The sequence below is a fragment of the Chiloscyllium plagiosum genome, unplaced genomic scaffold (assembly GCF_037043375.1).
Source record: "Chiloscyllium plagiosum isolate Xiang-an unplaced genomic scaffold, Cpla_swu_hap1 HiC_scaffold_14, whole genome shotgun sequence".
NCBI lineage: Eukaryota > Metazoa > Chordata > Chondrichthyes > Orectolobiformes > Hemiscylliidae > Chiloscyllium > Chiloscyllium plagiosum.
The window spans coordinates 105271593-105288957 of record NW_028270152.1 but is presented as its reverse complement, the minus strand read 5'-3'; the positions used below and the strand labels follow the sequence as shown (position 1 = coordinate 105288957).

The window sequence follows — 17365 nt, the reverse complement described above, 5'->3', positions numbered from 1 at the left end:
ATCACACTCATGTCACTTCTGGGATTCAGCTGGTTGCCAGATTGTGAATCAGGGCGGTAACACAATCGGGAGCTGAGTGGCCGTGGTGGAGCCTAAAATGAGTGTCACTTAGCTGACTGTTGCTGAGCAGCGGCTGCTTGGTAGCTCTGTTGATGACATTTTCCATCACTTTATTGCTAATCGAGTATGGACTGATAGAGGGAAATTGGCTGGGTTGGATTGCCCTTTGTTTTTGTGTTGAACATCCCTGGGCAATGTTTCACATTATCGGTAGATGCTTGTTGGGTGGCAAGTTCTGGAGCACAAGCCATCAGTATTATTGCCAGAATATTGGCAGGGACGGTAGCCTTTGCACTACTTAACCATTTCTTGATGTTATTCAAACTCAACTGAACTGGCTTAAAACTCACATCTGTGATGTTAGAAACCACTGTAGAAGGATGAGATGGATAATCCCACTTTGAACTTCTGGCTGAAGATTGCTGCAAATGCTGTCATCTTATCTGGTGCATGAGTGTGTGACGCCCCTCCATCAGTAAAGGTGGGGATTTCTGTGATCCTTCCTCCAGTGAGTTGTTTAATTGTCCATTACCGGTCACAACTGGGTGTGGCAGAACTGCAGTGCTCCGATCTGTTCCATTGGATGTTGGATCACTTCGCTCTGTTGCTTGCTACTGATGCTGTTTGATGTGCAGGTAGTTCTGTTTAATAGCTTCACCAGGTTGGCACTTCATTTTTAAGTCTGCCTGGTGCTGCTCATGGCATGCCCTCCTTTACTGTCCATTGTGGTGGGTGAGAGCAGGATTTACAAACCCATGAGATTACAGATTGTGCTGGAGTACAGTTCTGCTGCTGTTGATGTCCCACAGTTCCTCATAGATACCCAGTTTGAGATCCTACATCTCTTCTAAGTCTGTCCCATTTAGAACGGTGATAGTGTCACTCAACACAAGGGAGGTTTTTCTCAAATTTAAGGCAAGACTTTGTCTCCAAAAAGAATCTGTGATGGTCGCTCGTACTGATACTGTCATAGACATATGTATCTTCCGCTGGTCAATTCATAACAATGAGATCAAGTATGTTTTTTCCTCTTGTTGGTTCCCTCACCACCCGCTGCAGACTCAGTTGAGCAGCTATAACCTTTAGGACCTGGCCAGCTCAGTCAGTAATTCTGTTGCAGAGCTAGTCTCGATTATGGACATTGAAATCCTGTACCCAGAGGACATTTGACACCATTTTACTGCCTCAGTGCTTCCTCCAAATGTTGTTCAACATGAAGGAGAAGTGATTCATCCTCCAAGGGAGGACGGTACGTGGTAATCAGCAGGAGCCATGAGACTTCCTGGTCTCCGGAGCCAATGCTGTGTACCCCCTGGGCAAATCCTCCCTGTCTGTGCCACCACATCTGCCTGTCTGTCCTGCTGGTGGGACAGGACATATCCAGAGATTTCAGGAGAAAGTGAAGACTGCAGATGCTGGAGATCAGAGTCAAGAGTCTGGTGCTGGGAAAGCACAGCAAGTCAGGGTGATGAAGGGCTTAGGCTCGATACATCGATTCTCCTTCTCCTCGGATGCTGCCTGACCTGTTGTGCTTTTCCATCACCACAATCTCAATATCTTGGGATGGTGATGGTGGTGTCTGGTCATTGTCTGTAAGGGTTGAGTATGACTATGTCAGGCTGTTCCTTGATTGGGCTGTGAGACAGCTCTGCACATTTTGGCACCAAAATCCAGATGTTAATCTGGAGGACGTTGCACCATCGAGAGGGCTGATTCTGTGGTTGTATTAAATGGTGCCTTCTTAGATGCCGAGTGGTCCATCCAGTTTCATTACTTTGTTGAAACTTTGCAGTGATTATTTCAGTGAGTAGCTTGCTGGGCGACTGTCAGGTTGGCAGGGTTTTTTTTGCCATTGACAATGGTTCCATGGAGATCAGGAGATTCCTAATTCCAGTTATTTTTTCTTGAATTCAGATTCCACCATCTGCCAAGATGGGATTCGAACCAGGACTTCAGTCGTTTGTTTTAATATTTTGGATAAAAGTTAAATACATTTGGTTTGTTCACTCGCTTTAAATATCACTTACCCAGGTTTTGTTTCTTTGTGAAACACTGTCCATCATTCTGTCTCCTCCATCCTTCTCTCCAACAACAAGAGTTTGGAGTACATGGAGTTTCTTTGTCACTAAGATTGAGATAATCCGATCTGTAGCTTCCCTCCCTCCCACTAGCCCACTAAGTCAAACTGCCTCACATGGTTTTCCCGGTTTTTGTCCAAACCTACATCTTTCTCCAATCTCATCTCATGTCAAGCCTTATCAGAGCTCATCTTTACCCTTTACCCTAATCTCACTTAACCATAGACTTTCCAACTCTCTTTTCTCCTCCTCCACATCAGTCCCCCTCACCGATTCACAGACATTGTTCCTTGTTCTATCTTTTCTGTTTATGGTCCTTCTCTCCCATTCTGTGAAAAACTGATATTTGACCTCACGGTTGTTGGAAAATCCTGCTCCATCTCCACTCTCCCTTTCCTTTCTGAATTTCTTGCATTTGGTGTCCCTCGTGGATCTATCCTTGGCCCCTCCTGTATCTCACCTACATACTGCCAGGAGGTGACATTGTGCAAAAGTACCATGTTGGGTTTCACATGTACACTGACGATGCCCAGCTCTCCCTCCCCATCATCCCTCTCCATTACTCCACTGTTACTCAGTTATCAAACTGCTTACCACGCTCCCACTACTCGATTGGGTGCAGTTTCCTCCAATGAAACATTGTAATGGTTAAACCCGTTGCCTAATAAGTTCCTTTACCTAACTGCTGAGCCTCTCCCTCTCACTGGGAACTATGCAGCAGAACTAGACTCTTCACAATACTGCTGTTATATCTGACGTGAAGCTGACCTTCTGATTAGACATCTACACAATCCCAAACACCAGGAATTCCAATCTCTAAACCGTTGCTTATCTCCTCCTCACCCCAGCTCCATTGCTACTGAAACCCCTTACCCGTGTCTGTGTTACCTTAAACTTGACGAACCCAAAGCAGAACCCTTGATTCTGTGACTGGCTCAGAATCTGGTTTCAGACCCCCCCCCCCCCCTCCCCCCCCCCACTCAGTATTTACCCTCAGACACATCAGTATTTATTCGGTCAAACCCCTGAAGAATCTGGTGGTGCAGTCTGATTGGAGCTGGTGGAAATGATAGAAGATGATGTGTTGTATCTGGGTGGAAGGTAAGGACTTGGTGGAGGAGGGGTTCTCTCCTTGTTGCAGTTGGAGATGTGGGTTTCAAAGGCAGAGGTGCAGGAAGTGGAGGAGATACATTGGATGGTATTGACCACATGGGAGGGGAAATTGCAGTCCTCGAAATATGGGGCCATTTGGTATGCTCTGGCTTCACTGGGACACAGCAGTAAGCATGAGATAGAGATGTTGGCCAGGGAACAGGCTCGTGTGTTTAAAGTGGCAGGCACCTGGAAGCTCGGGGTCTGTTTTTGCAGCAGAACGTAGATCATCAGTTGTCATTTCGGCCACCTCCACTGAGATGCTGCCAGACACAGGTTCCTGTCCCCTCCATTAACAGCTATGCACCCTCCCAGCCAGATCGTAATCCACTCATTTTTCTTTCCAAATGTTCCAGTCTCTCTTTGGGTTCTGTTCCTCCCTGTTATTTACACTTTAACCCCTATCTCCTGCAATACAAAGATCTGCAGGTTAGTTGAATTGGCCAAGCTAAATTTCCCATAATATTCAGGGATGTGTAGGTTAGGTGCATTAGTTAGGAGAAATATACAGTAGTAGGGTAGGGGAATGGGTCTGGGTGGGATACCCTTCGGAGGGACTCTGTGGACATTTTGGGCCGAATACCTGTTACCATGCTGTCAAGATTCTAATTTTCCCTGCTCCCATCGGATCTGAGGAAGGGCCACTGGACAGATTTCTGTTCCCAGATGCTGCCAGACCTGCTGAGCTTTCCCAGCACCTTCTGCTTGTTGTTCCTGATTGACACCATCCATACAACTTCTGGGTGTGATTCAGACAGGGGGAGGATACCACCACTGACCTCACAATGAGGTACAGCTGATTGATGGCAGCTTCGGACCAATAGGAAAAGGTGGTGGGACTGGTGGACCAAGTGGAACCAGCTGGTCATCCAAACAATGGGAGTGAATGAAGGGCGTGGCCAGTGGGATGACACGTCACCAGTAACTCAGCCGATGCAGTGCCACGTGACTCGGCCATTGGTGAATGTGGGAGACGCAAACAGGGAAGGGGAGAGTGGCCTCAGAGACAGGGAGTTAATGAGTCACTTTGGGAAGTTTTAATTACACTCTATGTGGTTCGTAAGTCTGAATTAGAAACTCTTAATCCCGCGTTTGCAGCAGATGGGAAAATGGCTGCGGCCCTCAGGCGGTGAAAGGTTCTGGGATATGGCCGCCATTTTTATTGGGGGTAAGGTACAGTGAGGTGCATGTGCCTAGGATGGAGGGGGTGGGGCGTGCAACTTGAAGAGAGGCATTTACACATCAAGCACATACCAAGAAAAAAAGTATGTCTTTATATTCTTCCTGTACTGACTGTGAGTTTTGTTTTGTGAATTCATTTCATAGGATATTAAATCAGAATAATTGGGGCTGGGATTTCAAAAGCAAGTTTTTACAGTCAATAGAGTCATCAGGATCTGAATATCATTGGCATTTAACTGTGGAAGGAGAAAGGTTTGTCTGTTCTGTTTGTGGGAAGATATCTCCAATATTTTTGTTAAGCAGAAAGATGTACAAATTCGTGGTTGGATCACCCTATGGGTGTGTGCTCTGTTCTGGGCGCTGCAGCTAAGGAAGGAGATATTGGCCTGAGAGGGAGCACAGATTTATCCAAATTACACCTCGTCTTTTTGTAAGAACTCTCAGATTTAGACCCAACCATCCACTTCATGATGCTAACATGTAAACTTCATGTTTTCAATTACCTGCAAACTTCCCATTAAAAATCCTTTTGGACTCAAATTCCAGTACCTTTTCAGGTGGAATGTTCCAGCTTCTGACAACTGTCTGATCATTCAGAAACTGCTGACGTCCATGTTGACTCTGGGGTTACAAAGGGCTGAATTGAAAGATGAGGTGCTGTTCCTGAGCTCCCATTGAGATGCATTGGAACAGTACAGGAGGCTGAGGGCAATGTAGATATGAGCAGACAATGAAGATGACAGGGCTGCAACTATGAGGGCTGCTTGGCTCAATGAGATTGTTCTGGAGTTGGGTGTAAACAGACTGATGTGAGACAGGGAGAAGGTGAAGCTGAAACTCAGTTTTAGTTCAGGCCCTTCAGATATTCACATGGTCCCAATGTGAACAGCCAGTTTATAAGTGATACCTGCGGAATATTTGTTAACAGTTTTTAAAGTATTTTGCCTGAGGGCAGTTGAGTTAACCACATTGCTGTGGGTCTGGAGTCACATGTTGGCCAGACCAGGTGAGAATGACCGTTTCCTTCCCTACAGGACATTAGTGAACCAGATGGGTTTCTAACAATCGACAATAGTTTCATGGTCATCATTCGCCTTTTCATTCTAGATTGTATTCAATTCCGATGCCACCATCAGCCATGTTGGGATTCTATCCCTAATCCTCGGAACACTGTACATATCACTCATCTGGCAGGAATACCATTAAACCATTGCCTCCCTTTTAGCAATGTTTAAAAGAAAGTTCCATCATTCTCGGTGTACAATGTGAGATAAAATACTGCAACGTCCATGTGTCAGCCTCTCCGAAAGGTCAATCAACAGAAATTTGTTTGGGGCCAAATATTTCACTTTTTTGGGGGGGGTTTATTAAACAAAAATGAATCCAAATAAAAATCTTATGCCACGGACATGTAATTTCTGAAGCCGGAGGGGGATTACAGAGACAGGGAGGGTTGTGGGCCCAGAGGGGGATTGTTGTCCAAACATCACTGTGGTGTACATGGACTGCAGCATTTCAGGGAGGCGGTTAACCACCACTTTCTCCAAGACAAGTAAAGGTGGCCAATAAATACTGGTCTGGGCAGCAAAGGCAACCCCCAGTGAGTACAACCAAGCAGTGACCTCTCTGAGCTGACTTGCTGTGAAGTTAAAAACCTCTCTGGAAATGGAGTGGGCAAAGAAGAGAAACAGTGACATTTCACAGCTGCCCTCCGAGAGACCTCGCCCTTGGAAGTACTCCGAGCTGGGGATCAGATCAGTGAGTTTCAGTCTCTTCAAATGTCAATCTTAGCCGGTTTTATTTTATTCAATCTACAATAGTGAGTAAGGTGAGGATTTCTTTTTAATGTCTTAGGGTCTCTTGATTAAATGTTTAAGATATGAAACATAAGCATTGTTATTCTCGAGCAGTATTTTTCGAGCAGTAAGACTGTGTCTTTGTTTTGGTCTGTAGATTGTTAAGGCGGAGAGATGGCCTGTTGTAGAGTGGCGTGCTTTTACTGTCGGATGTGGGAGATTAGGGAGAGTTTCAATGATCCTGATGATTATGTCTGTAGCAAGTGTGATTGCAAATCCTTTTGGATCGCATGGATTGGTGGAGGAGTGATTAAAGGCAGTGGGGAATTGACAGGAGCCGGGGGGTGTGATAGGTGGCAGTCTCAGGAATACAGGATACTGTCAGGTAGATGGGTTACCACCAGGAAAGCTAGGGGGGATAGGTCGGTACTGCAGGAGTCTCCTGTGGCTATCCCCATCTCAGGCAAGTATACTGTTTTGGAAAATGTAGGTGGTCATAGACTTTCAGGGGAAAGTAGCACTGACAATCAAGTTACTGGGACTGAGACTGGCTTTTAACATAATATGAGGTATATCCAGTTCCACAAGATCGATGGTGATAGGGGACTCTCTAGTCAGGGGCACAGTCTGCTGTTTCTGCAGCTGACAGTGAGACATCAGAATGGGGTGTGCTGCCCTGGTGCCAGTGTCAAGGATATCTCTGAGTGAGCAGAGTATTTTCAAAAGGGAAAATAACCAGTGGGAGGTCATTGTATATTGGTACCAATGGCATAGGAAGGGGAAAGCATGGGGTCCTGACGAGCAGGGAGATTTGCTAGTGCCACTCGGGAGGCATTAAACCAGTGAGGGAGTCGGGGTAATCCTAAAGAGATAGTGAGAAAAGAGGTGAGTCTGAGGCTGGTACTGTTCACCAGTCAGACTGTCAAGGTAGGCAAGAGCAAGTCACAGAATGAGGTGCGACGGACCAGTTGCACTACATTTATTTCAGTGCAAGAAGCCTTACAAGTCAGGGGGGTATGCTCAGGGTATGGTTTTGAACATAGCACTGGGATATTACAGCAATTACAGAGGCTTCACTCAGGGATGGATAGGACTGGCAGCTTCATGTTCCAGGGTATAGATGCTATAGCAAGGATAGAAAGGGGGCAACAGAGCAGGGGGAGAGGTGTTTTTGATTAGGGATAACATTATGGCTGGGCTGTGGGAGGATATTCCTGGGAGTACATCCAGGCAAGTTATTTGGTTGGTACTGAGAAATAAGAAAGGGATGACCATCTTACTGGGATTGTATTATAGACTCTCTCCCAATAGTTAGCGGGGAATTGAGACACAATTTTACCAGGAGACCTCAGTTATCTGTAAGAATATTACGGATGCAATGATAAGTGGTTTTAACTTTACCAACATGGCCTCGGAGTGCTGTAGTGTTAAGGGCTTGGATGGAAAGGTATTTGTTCAGTGTGTACGAGAACACTTCAGAATCAGTTTGTAGGATGTACCTACTAGAGAAGGAACAAAACCTGATCTGTTTTCTTTATTCATTCACAGGATAAGGCTGTCACTGGCTCGGCCAGCATTTATTGCTGCGTTTACCCAGAGGGCAGTTAAGAGTCAACCACGTTGCTATAGGTCTGGAGTCCCATGCAGACCAGACCAGGTAAGGATGGCATTTTCCTTCCCTAAAGGTCATTAGTGAACCAGATGGGTTTTCCAACAATTGACAGTGGAATCCTTGTGGTCACTAGATTATTTTTTCCAGATATTTATTGAATTCACGTTCCAAAATCTGCCGTGATGGGATTCAAACCCGGGTCTCCTGAACCTTATTTGGGTCTCTGGATTAACTGTCTAGCGATAATTTCACTCCGTCATCACTGCCTCTTAGGAAATGAGGCAGGGTGAGTGAATGAGGTATCAGTGGGGCAGCGCATCAGCACCAAAGATCCCAGAGTACTGTGGCTCAGAGGTTAGCACTGCTTCCTCAGCACCAGGGACCTGGGTTTGATTCCAGCCTCGGGCAACTGTCTTTGTTGGAGTTGGCACATTCTCCCCAGAGCTGAAAATGTGTTGCTGGAAAAGCGCAGCAGGTCAGGCAGCATCCAAGGAACAGGAGAATCAACGTTTCGGGCATAAGCCCTTCTTCCCATAGTGTCTAGATGCAGTATATGAGGTTTTGGGATGTGCAGGAAAATCTCTGCCTGATGTGAAAAGATCCTTTTGGGAACTTGGACAGATGTCAGAGGGAGGTGTGGCCGCACGTTTTACATCTCCCGTGGCAGCGAGGGTCAAGGGTGTGGAGCGTGGGTTGGTGGGAGGGAGTGGCCGAACAAGGAAGGCGCAGTGGGAATGGTCTCTGTGGAACGCAGATAGAGGTGGGGAGGGAAATATGTCTCTGGTGGTGGGGTCTGACTTTAGATAGCAGAAATAACAGAGGTTAATGTGCTGTATCTGGAGATTAGTGGGTGGAAGGTGAAGACTGCAGGGTTATATTCTTTATTGTGGCTGAAGGGGTGGGGTAAAGGCGGAGGTGCGGGAAGTGGAGGGTATGTGTTGGAGGGCATTGTTGATCCAGTCAGAGGAAAATTACGGTCCGTGAAGTAGGTCTTTCTCAGATGTCCTGGAATAGAATCCAAAGAGATTAAACAAATATATCACAGACAAAAGATTAACTGGCCCAGAGAATAGGACCCCTTAAAGGTCAACAAGGCTGTCTATGGAACCACAGGGAGTGCAAAAGATATGCAAATATTTCACGTTATTTTTACTGGAGAGGTATATGGAAGCTCGAGAGTTTGGAGAAATAAACAGTGATAACTTGAAAAGTATCCATGTTACAGAGGAGGTGATACTAGATGTCTTAAATCGCATCTAGGTGGATAAAGCCCTGGAATATGATCAGGTGTATTCTGGAACTTTCTGGAAATCTAGTGAAGTGATTGTTGGGCCTCTCCTGAGGTATTTGTATCGTTGATAGCGACAGGTGAGGTGCCATTATTTTAAAACACTGGTTAGGAGAGGCCATGGGACAAGAAAACAGTGAGCCTGAAGTCAGTGGCAGGCAAGTTGTTGGAAGGGATTCTGAGGGACAGGATATCCATCTATTTTCGAAAGGTAAGGAATGACAGGGAGAGTCAATGTGGCTTTGTACATGCACAATTGTGTCTCACTAACTTGACTGAATGTTTTGAAGTGACAAAGAAAATTGATGAAGCCAGGCGGTGAACGTTGTTTATATGGACATTCAACAAGGTTCCACAAAGCAGACTGGTTAGCAGGGTTAGATAACATGGAATGCAGGGAGAGCAAGCCATTACAAAACTGCCTTGAAGGTAGGAGACAGAGGATGATGATGGAGGGTTGTTTTGCGGACTGGAGGCCTGTGAGGAGCAATGTGCTGCAAGGATGGATATTGGGCCCTTAAATAAATGACTTGGATGTGACTATATGAGGTATGGTCAGTCGGTTTACAGAAGACACCAAAATTGGAGGTGTCGTGGACAGTGAAGAACGTTAGTTCAGAATACAACAGGATCTTGATCAGATAGGCCACTGGGGCGAGGAATGGCAGACGGAGTTCAATTTAGATAAATGTGAGCTGTTGTATTTTGGAAAGGCAAATCAGGGCAGGACTTATACACTTAATGGTAAAGTCCTGGGGAACATTGCTGAACAAAGAGACCTTGGAGTGCAGGTTTATAGTTCCTTGAAAGTAGAGTCACAGGTAGGCGGGGTAGTGAATGCAGCATTTGGTACCCCCACCCCCGTTATTGGTCAATGCATTGAATGCAGCTGTTGTGACGTCATATTGTGGCAAGACAGGGCACTGATTAAAGCCCGTCTGGAATTCTGTTTTCAGTTCCAATCTCCCCGTTCTTGGAATAATGTTATGAACCTTGAAAGGGTTCAGAAAATATTTGCAAGGATTTTGCCAGGGTTGGACGGTTTGAGCTATTGAAAAAGGCTTAATAGACTGGGACTATTTTCCCTGGAGAGTTGGAGGCTGAGAGGTGATCTTATAAAATCATGAAGGGCATGGATAAGGTGAGCAGTCAGGGACTTTTTCCCAAACTCGGTGGGTCCAGAACTAGAGGGTACAGGCTTAAGGTGAGAGGGAAAAGATTTAAAAGGGATCTAAGGGGCATCTTATTCATGTTGAGGGCATTGCAAGTATGGAATGAACTGCCAGAGGAAGGGGTGGAGGCTAGTACAATTGCAGCATTTAAAAGGCATTTGATTGTGTATATGAAGAGGAAGGTTTTAGAGGGATAAGGGTGAACCGCTGGCAAATGGGACTCCATTAACACACTCCGTTATTGGTCAATGCATTGAATACAGAAGCTGGGACGTCATACTGTGGCTGGACAGGACGTTGATTAAGCCACATCTGGAATTCTGTTTTCAGTTTGAATTTCCCTGTTCTGGGAAGGATGTTGTGAAACTTGAAAAGGTTTGGACGAGATTTACAAAAACGTTGTCAGGATTGGAGGATTTGGGCTACAGGGAGAGGCTGAATAGGCTGGGGCTATTTTCTCTGGCGAGTCAAAGACTGAGAGGTGACTTCATGGAGATTTATAAAATCACGAGGGGTGCGAATAAGGTGAGCAGCAGGAGTCCTATTTCCTCAGGTTAGGTGGGTCCAAAACTAGAGCACATGGGTTGAAGTTGAGAGGGCAAAGATTTAAAAGGGATCTAAGTGGCAACGTTTTCAAGCTGAGTGTGGTGTGTGTATGGGAGGAGCTACCAGATGAAGTAGTGGAAGCTGATAAAATCACAACATTTAAAATGCTTCCAATTGGGTACATGAATAGGAAGGGTTTTGATGGATGCAGGCCAATAGATGGTAAATGGGAATCCATTAGTTTAGGATTCCTTGTTGGCACGGACGACTTGGACCGAAGGTCTGTTTCTTTGATCTTAATAAATTAAGATGCATTCCTCTATTGTGTGGAGAGCTAGCTGAAGCACAGATAATTATCCTTGGAGCTGAGAAGGTGAAGCAGTGATTTCGATCTGGTGCAGATTTGGTTCCAAGGTCTTGAATTTGCAGAGAGAGAGAGGAATTGTTAACACTGTCACAATTTTTAGTAACTACTTTCAAGTAATTGGCAAATAATACAAGGTGAAAATGTGAACACTATTTTACTCAAAGTTCTGAGCATCTGGAACAGTCTGAACGACACAGATTCAGCAGATATTCTGAAACAGACTTGGAATTTACTTTTTAAGGAAAGATTTGGGGGGCTGTGGGCACATGGGAGGGGACTTGGGACAGACTTGCAGCATCTCCAGAGGGAGAGAGTACAGCCCCAATGGGCTGAATAGCCCCCAGCCCCTGTGCTCTGTGATACTGCCCCATTCACTGTGAATGATGAAGCTCATCCCAGGGCAGAGAGAGGGATTAGCCCCCCACTCTCATCACAATGGTGTCCGGCTGATTGACGGCAGCTCCAGACCAATGAGAGGAGAGTCTGTGTGGTCCTGCAGCCAATGGGATTGAATTAGGGGTGTGGCCAGCAAGACAACACCTGACCATGATCTGTACGGGTGCAGTGTCACTGTTTGGGGTTGGGAGAGACAGCAGAGACTGGGACAGAGGCTGTTGGACCTGAGTTACAAGCTCCCGGTAAATTAAAACCAAAAGAACTGCAGATGCTGTAAATCAGAAACAACAACCAGGAGGTTCTGGAAAAGCTCAGCAGGTCTGGCAGTATCTGTGAAGAGAAATCAGAGTTAAAGGTTAAGATCCGGTGTCCCTTCCACAGAACAGATGTTACTGAGAAAAAAAAAAGTCAGTTTATGTGCAGAAGATAGTGTGGGTGGAGTATAAAAGGAGTAAAGGATAGGTGGGGATAGAGTGAGAGGAACAGTTGGATCAAGGATAACGATCTGGCTGGGGGAGGGTGACTAGTTGTTAATGGAGACAGTTAGTGGCTAACCATAGGTAGTGTGTAATGGCAGGCTGTGAGAACAAGGACTGGTGTGTGGGTTAGGGGGCTACGAGATGAGGTTGTTAACCTATGGTTAGCCACTAACTGTATCCATTGTAAGCTGTTGCCCACCTATATCACTCCACGATTGGAGCTGCCGAGGACACAAACCTTTGGAATATCCTCCCGAACCCCGTCTGTCCGCCTTAAAGATGTATCTAAAAATCGTTCTCTTTAATCAACGTTTTCATCATTCGCGAAGCATTTTAGGAGATTTGTCAATGTGAAAGGCTCCATACAATGCAGGTACTTGTTGTTATTGTCTGACATCAGGAGAAACAGGGATGAGCCCTCTCTCTCTCATACCTAATGAACAGCAGCAAAAGCAGGAAGCACTGAGCATGCTCAAGCCCACAACGGGCCTCGAATTATTGATGTCAGCGCACGACCAATAAGAGTGGGGGAACGGGGGCTAGAGGTGCTAGTTGGTCCTTCAACCAATCGGAGTGAATGAGGGGCGGGACAATACTCAACCACATGATAAACTTCACTGACAGCTCAGTGTTGTTGTGACCAAGGCATTGGAAATGTGTGAAGGTGAAGGGCAGGGGAAAGGAAGGACATAGACCAGGAAGAGGAGGAAGTTTTCATGGTATGGGATAAGAGGTTTTATAGAACTTAGTGCACATTGTAAAACACAAATTTCAAAATCCAAATTCTGCACCATTTTCCCTCCCTATAATGCATTTTGCACTCCCTGAAATATCAACTGTGTATTTTTCCCTCCACAGATACCATTGATCAGTGCCAAAGCCCCATTGCCTGTGGAGAAGGTGATGTTTGAATTCCTTGTACAGCTGCAATTCGTGTGGTTGGGTAAGAGCTGTTATAGATTATTCACTCAGCGACAGTGAAGAGTTGACAATGTATGTGCAAATCAACAACAGTTTTTTTAACATGTTTATAATTCCACAGAAATACTATTGAGAACTTCTGACATAAGGCCACAGATGGGGATATTAGGTCAGGTGATCAAAAGAATTGCCTAATAAGCAGGTTTTCAGGAATACCTTAAAGGAGGAAAGCAGGTCTGAGGGGGTTAGGGTGGGAATTCCAGACCTCGTTGCCTTGGCAACAGTAGAAACAGCTGGACAGTTGAAGCAATGAATAAACACATCGTTGGGAGTCTGAAAGAAAATCAGTTGTCGGGGTCTCACAGGTTGTGTGGTGCAGGGAGACAGGGATGTTCACAGCCAGGAATTACATCAAGGGTGAGAATTTTAAATTGTTGCTTGTTAATAGGAGCCTTTTGATGGATCAACAAGTTTTGGTACAAGTGAGCACTTGGGCAGGAGGGTTTTAGATACTCTTGAGATTACATTTAAGTTGAATGTGGGAGGCTGGCCAGGAGTGTTTGGATAATGAAGTCTGGAGATAACACAAGGATGGACGAGTATTTCGGTCAATGAGCTGAGACTAGGGTGGAGTTGGGTGATGTCACTAATGTAGAAATAGTGCTTTTGGAGTTGGGCTGCTCCTCCTCCTCATCACTCCCCCTCACCAAATCACATATTGTTCCTTGTTCTACCTGTCTGTTTTTTTCTGGTTATGTCTTTCTCTCCCATTCTGCTACAAACTAATATTTGACCCCACCGTTGTTGGAAAACCTGCTCCATCCCGACTCTCCCTTTCCTTTCTGAATTCCTTATATTTGGTGTCCCTCAAGGATCTCGCCTTGGTCCGTCCTGTTTCTCACCTACACACTGCCAGGAGGTGACATCGTCCAAAAGCACCGTGTTAGGTTTCACATGTACACTGACAATGCCCAGCTCTCCCTCCCCATCATCCCTCTCCATTACTCAGTTATCAAACTGCTCATCACACTCCCACTACGCGATTGGCTGCAATTTCCTACAACGGAACGTTGCAATGATTAAACCCATTGCCTTCAGTTGCTATTACAAATTACTTTCCCTTACTGCTGAGCCCCTCCCTCTCCCTGGGAACTGTCTGAGGCAGAACCGCACTCTTCACAATATTGCTCTCATATCTGACCCCAAGGTGACCTTCTGATCAGACACCTACACAATCACAAACACCAGGAATTCCAATCTCTTAAAATGTTGCTGATCTCCACCTCATTCCAGCTCCATTGCTAATGAAACCCCTCACATGGGAAACATCACACGGCGGCACACAGTGGTTAGCACTGCTGCCTCACAGCGCCAGAGACCCGGGTTCAATTCCCGCCTCAGGCGACTGACTGTGTGGAGTTTGCACGTTCTCCCCGTGTCTGCGTGAGTTTCCTCCGGGTGCTCTGGTTTCCTCCCACAGTGCAAAGATGTGCAGGTCAGGTGAGTTGGCCATGCTCAAATTGCCCGTAGTGTTAGGTAAGGGGTAAATGTAGGGGTATGGGTGGGTTGCGCTTCGGCGGGGCAGTGTGGACTTGTTGGGCCGAAGGGCCTGTTTCCACACTGTAAGTAATCTAATCTAATCTAATCTAATCCACTCAGTATTTACACTGTCAAACTCCTTACGTATCCTGCATGTTACAATGAGATCCCCTCTCATTCCTCCCAAATCCAGTGAGTAGAGTCCCAACGTCTTCAGTCTTTTCTTAAAAAATAATCCCTGCAAACCAGGGATCATCCCAGTCAATTTTCTGTGAAATGCCTCTGATGAAATGATGTATTTCCTTAAATAAAGGGACCAAAACTTCTGTCATTTCTCCAGATGTGGTCTGACTCGCACTTTATAAAGTTCCTCTCAGGTATATACTCCAAACAACTTCCTTTAAACTTGCACAGATGTTGTTGGAAATGCTCAGCAGGTCATGCAGCATCTGTGAAGGAAAATCAGTTAAAGTTTCTGGTCTGGTCACCCTTCCTCAGATACGTTAACTCTAATTTATTTTCGCACCTGCTGTTAGACCTGCTAAGCTTTTTCCAGAAACTTCTGTTTCTCTTCCTGGTTTCCAGCATCTTCAGTTGTTTCGGTTTTCACATCCTTTAAACTTGCCATCTCTCCTCTAGAATTTGTCATTTGCACATTGGAAAAAAGATTCACATTTGTTTGGTCTCCCCTACCCTGGGAAAAAAGAAACCATGACTAGTCACCCTATCATTGCTCCTCATAATTTTATAAAGTTCGATAAAGCCACCTAAAGTGTCCAGTGCTGCAGGGAAATAGCCTCAGCCTATTCAGCCTCTTCCTATGGTTCAAATGTTCCAATACTGGCACCACAAGGTAAAACTTTGCTGAACTCTTGCAAGTTTCCCAACATTTTTCCTGTAACAGGGAGACTGTAATTGAAAGCAGTCTGGGTATTCCAAAAGTGGCCGAGCCAATAAACTGTACAACCGAAACATGATCTCCCAACTCCTATCCTCAATGCACTGCCCAATAACAGCAAGCACACAGCACACCACCTACACCAACCTGTCTACCTTCAACCACACTTTCAAGGAACAATCAACCTACACTGCGTGGTCTGTTTGTTTGTCAACACTTCCCAAGAACTTGCCATTAAGAGGTTGAGTCCTATTCTGATAACATCTTTCTGAAATCAGGGAGACCACAATTGAATGCAGTATCCTAAAACTGGCCTCACCAATGCCCTACTCAGCCACAACGTGACCTCCTAACCCCTATACTCAGTGACAGAATCCCCACAGTGTGGAAGCAGGCCTTTCTGCCCATGAGACCATACCAACCATCGGAACAATATTCCACCCTAACTCTGTAACCTACCATTACCCAAAGCTAATCCATCTAAAGTGCATGTCTTTGGAATTGTGGGAGGAAATTAAGAGCACCCAGAGGAAGCCCACGCAGACACACGGGGAGAATGTACAAATACCACACAGACAGTGGAATCAAACCAGAGTCCATTTATTGACCAGCACATTCCATTAAAGGTCAGTGTCCCAAATGCCACATTCAGCACCTGATCTTCCTGAAACTCCACTTTCCAGGAACTATGCAGTTGTTCTGAGCCCTTCAGAGGAAATTAAGGTGAGGAGGAGAAAACACGAACAGGGTTGAGTTGTAGATCTATAAAATAACTCTCCATCTTCCCCCTCTCTGTTCCCCCTGCCTCCCCCCACTCTGTCTGGTTCCCCCCCTCCTGTCGGTCAGTCCTTTGTCGGCTCCCCCACCTCGTCGGTCGTCCCTCCCCCGTTGGTCTGTCCCACAATCTGTCGGTCTGTCCCCCCATCTTTTGCCCCCTTGGTCTGTCCCCCCTCTGTCAGTCGCCCCCCTGTCGGTCGCACACCCGTCTCTTTACCCCTCCATCGGTTGCCCCCCCTCAGTCTGTTCCACCTCTTTGTTGGTCGCCCCCCCAACTGTCGGTCGGTTGCCCCCTCTGATCCCCCTGTCTGTTCCCCTCCTCTCTAATCCCGCTTTCTGTCCCCATCCATTTCTGTGCCTCCCCTCTCTATCCCCCCTCTCTGTCCCCACCCATTTCTGTCCCAACCCTCTCAATCCATCCACCCTCTCTTACCCTCCGCCCACCCCCTCTCTGCCTACCCTCCCCTCTCAGCCCCCTAGTTCTGTACTCCCCCCTCCGCAGGGAAAATATCTTGTCTATTTACCCTATCCATGCCCGGCCTAATTTTAAAAATCTCTTTCAGGTCACCGTTCAGCCTCTGACGCTCCAGCGAAAACAGCCTATCCAACCCTGGCAACATCCTTGTAATTCTTTTCTGACCCCTTTCAAGTTTGAGAACATCCATCTGATAGGAAGGAGACCAGGATTGAATGGAATATTACAAAAGTTGCCGAATCAATGTCCTGTACAGCCCCAATATGACCTCCCAACCGCTACACTCAATGTTCTGACCAATAAAGGCAAGCAGACCAACTGCTGCCTTCACTATCCTATCTACTTGCTACTCTACTGTCAAGGAACGATGAACCTGCACTCCAAGGACTCTTTGTTTAGCAGCACTCCCCTGGAACTTACTATAAACTGTATAAGTCCTGCTAAAGTTTGCTTTTCCAAAATGCAGCAGCTTGCATTTTTCTTAACTGAACTCCTCCGCCCATTCACCCTTCTGATCCAGATCCCCTTGTACTCTGTGGTAATCTTTTTCACTGTCTGCTACACCTCCCATTTTGATGTCATCTGCAAACTTACTCATAATACCTCTTATGTTCACATCCAAATCAT

General features: G+C 46.0%; 1 long non-coding RNA gene across 2 annotated transcripts; it reads left to right on the top strand.

Annotated features, from left to right (window-relative positions):
- Positions 1-4648: 4648 nt before the first annotated feature.
- Positions 4649-13066, top strand: LOC148148114 (uncharacterized). 2 transcript variants are annotated; one of them, XR_015759320.1, is made up of 3 exons: positions 4649-4724; positions 7817-7925; positions 12987-13066. It is a non-coding gene; the product is annotated as an uncharacterized LOC148148114 (long non-coding RNA). The 2 variants fall into 2 exon arrangements; XR_015759319.1 differs by lacking the exon at positions 4649-4724 and adding an exon at positions 6125-6230.
- The last annotated feature ends 4299 nt before the right edge of the window (positions 13067-17365 follow it).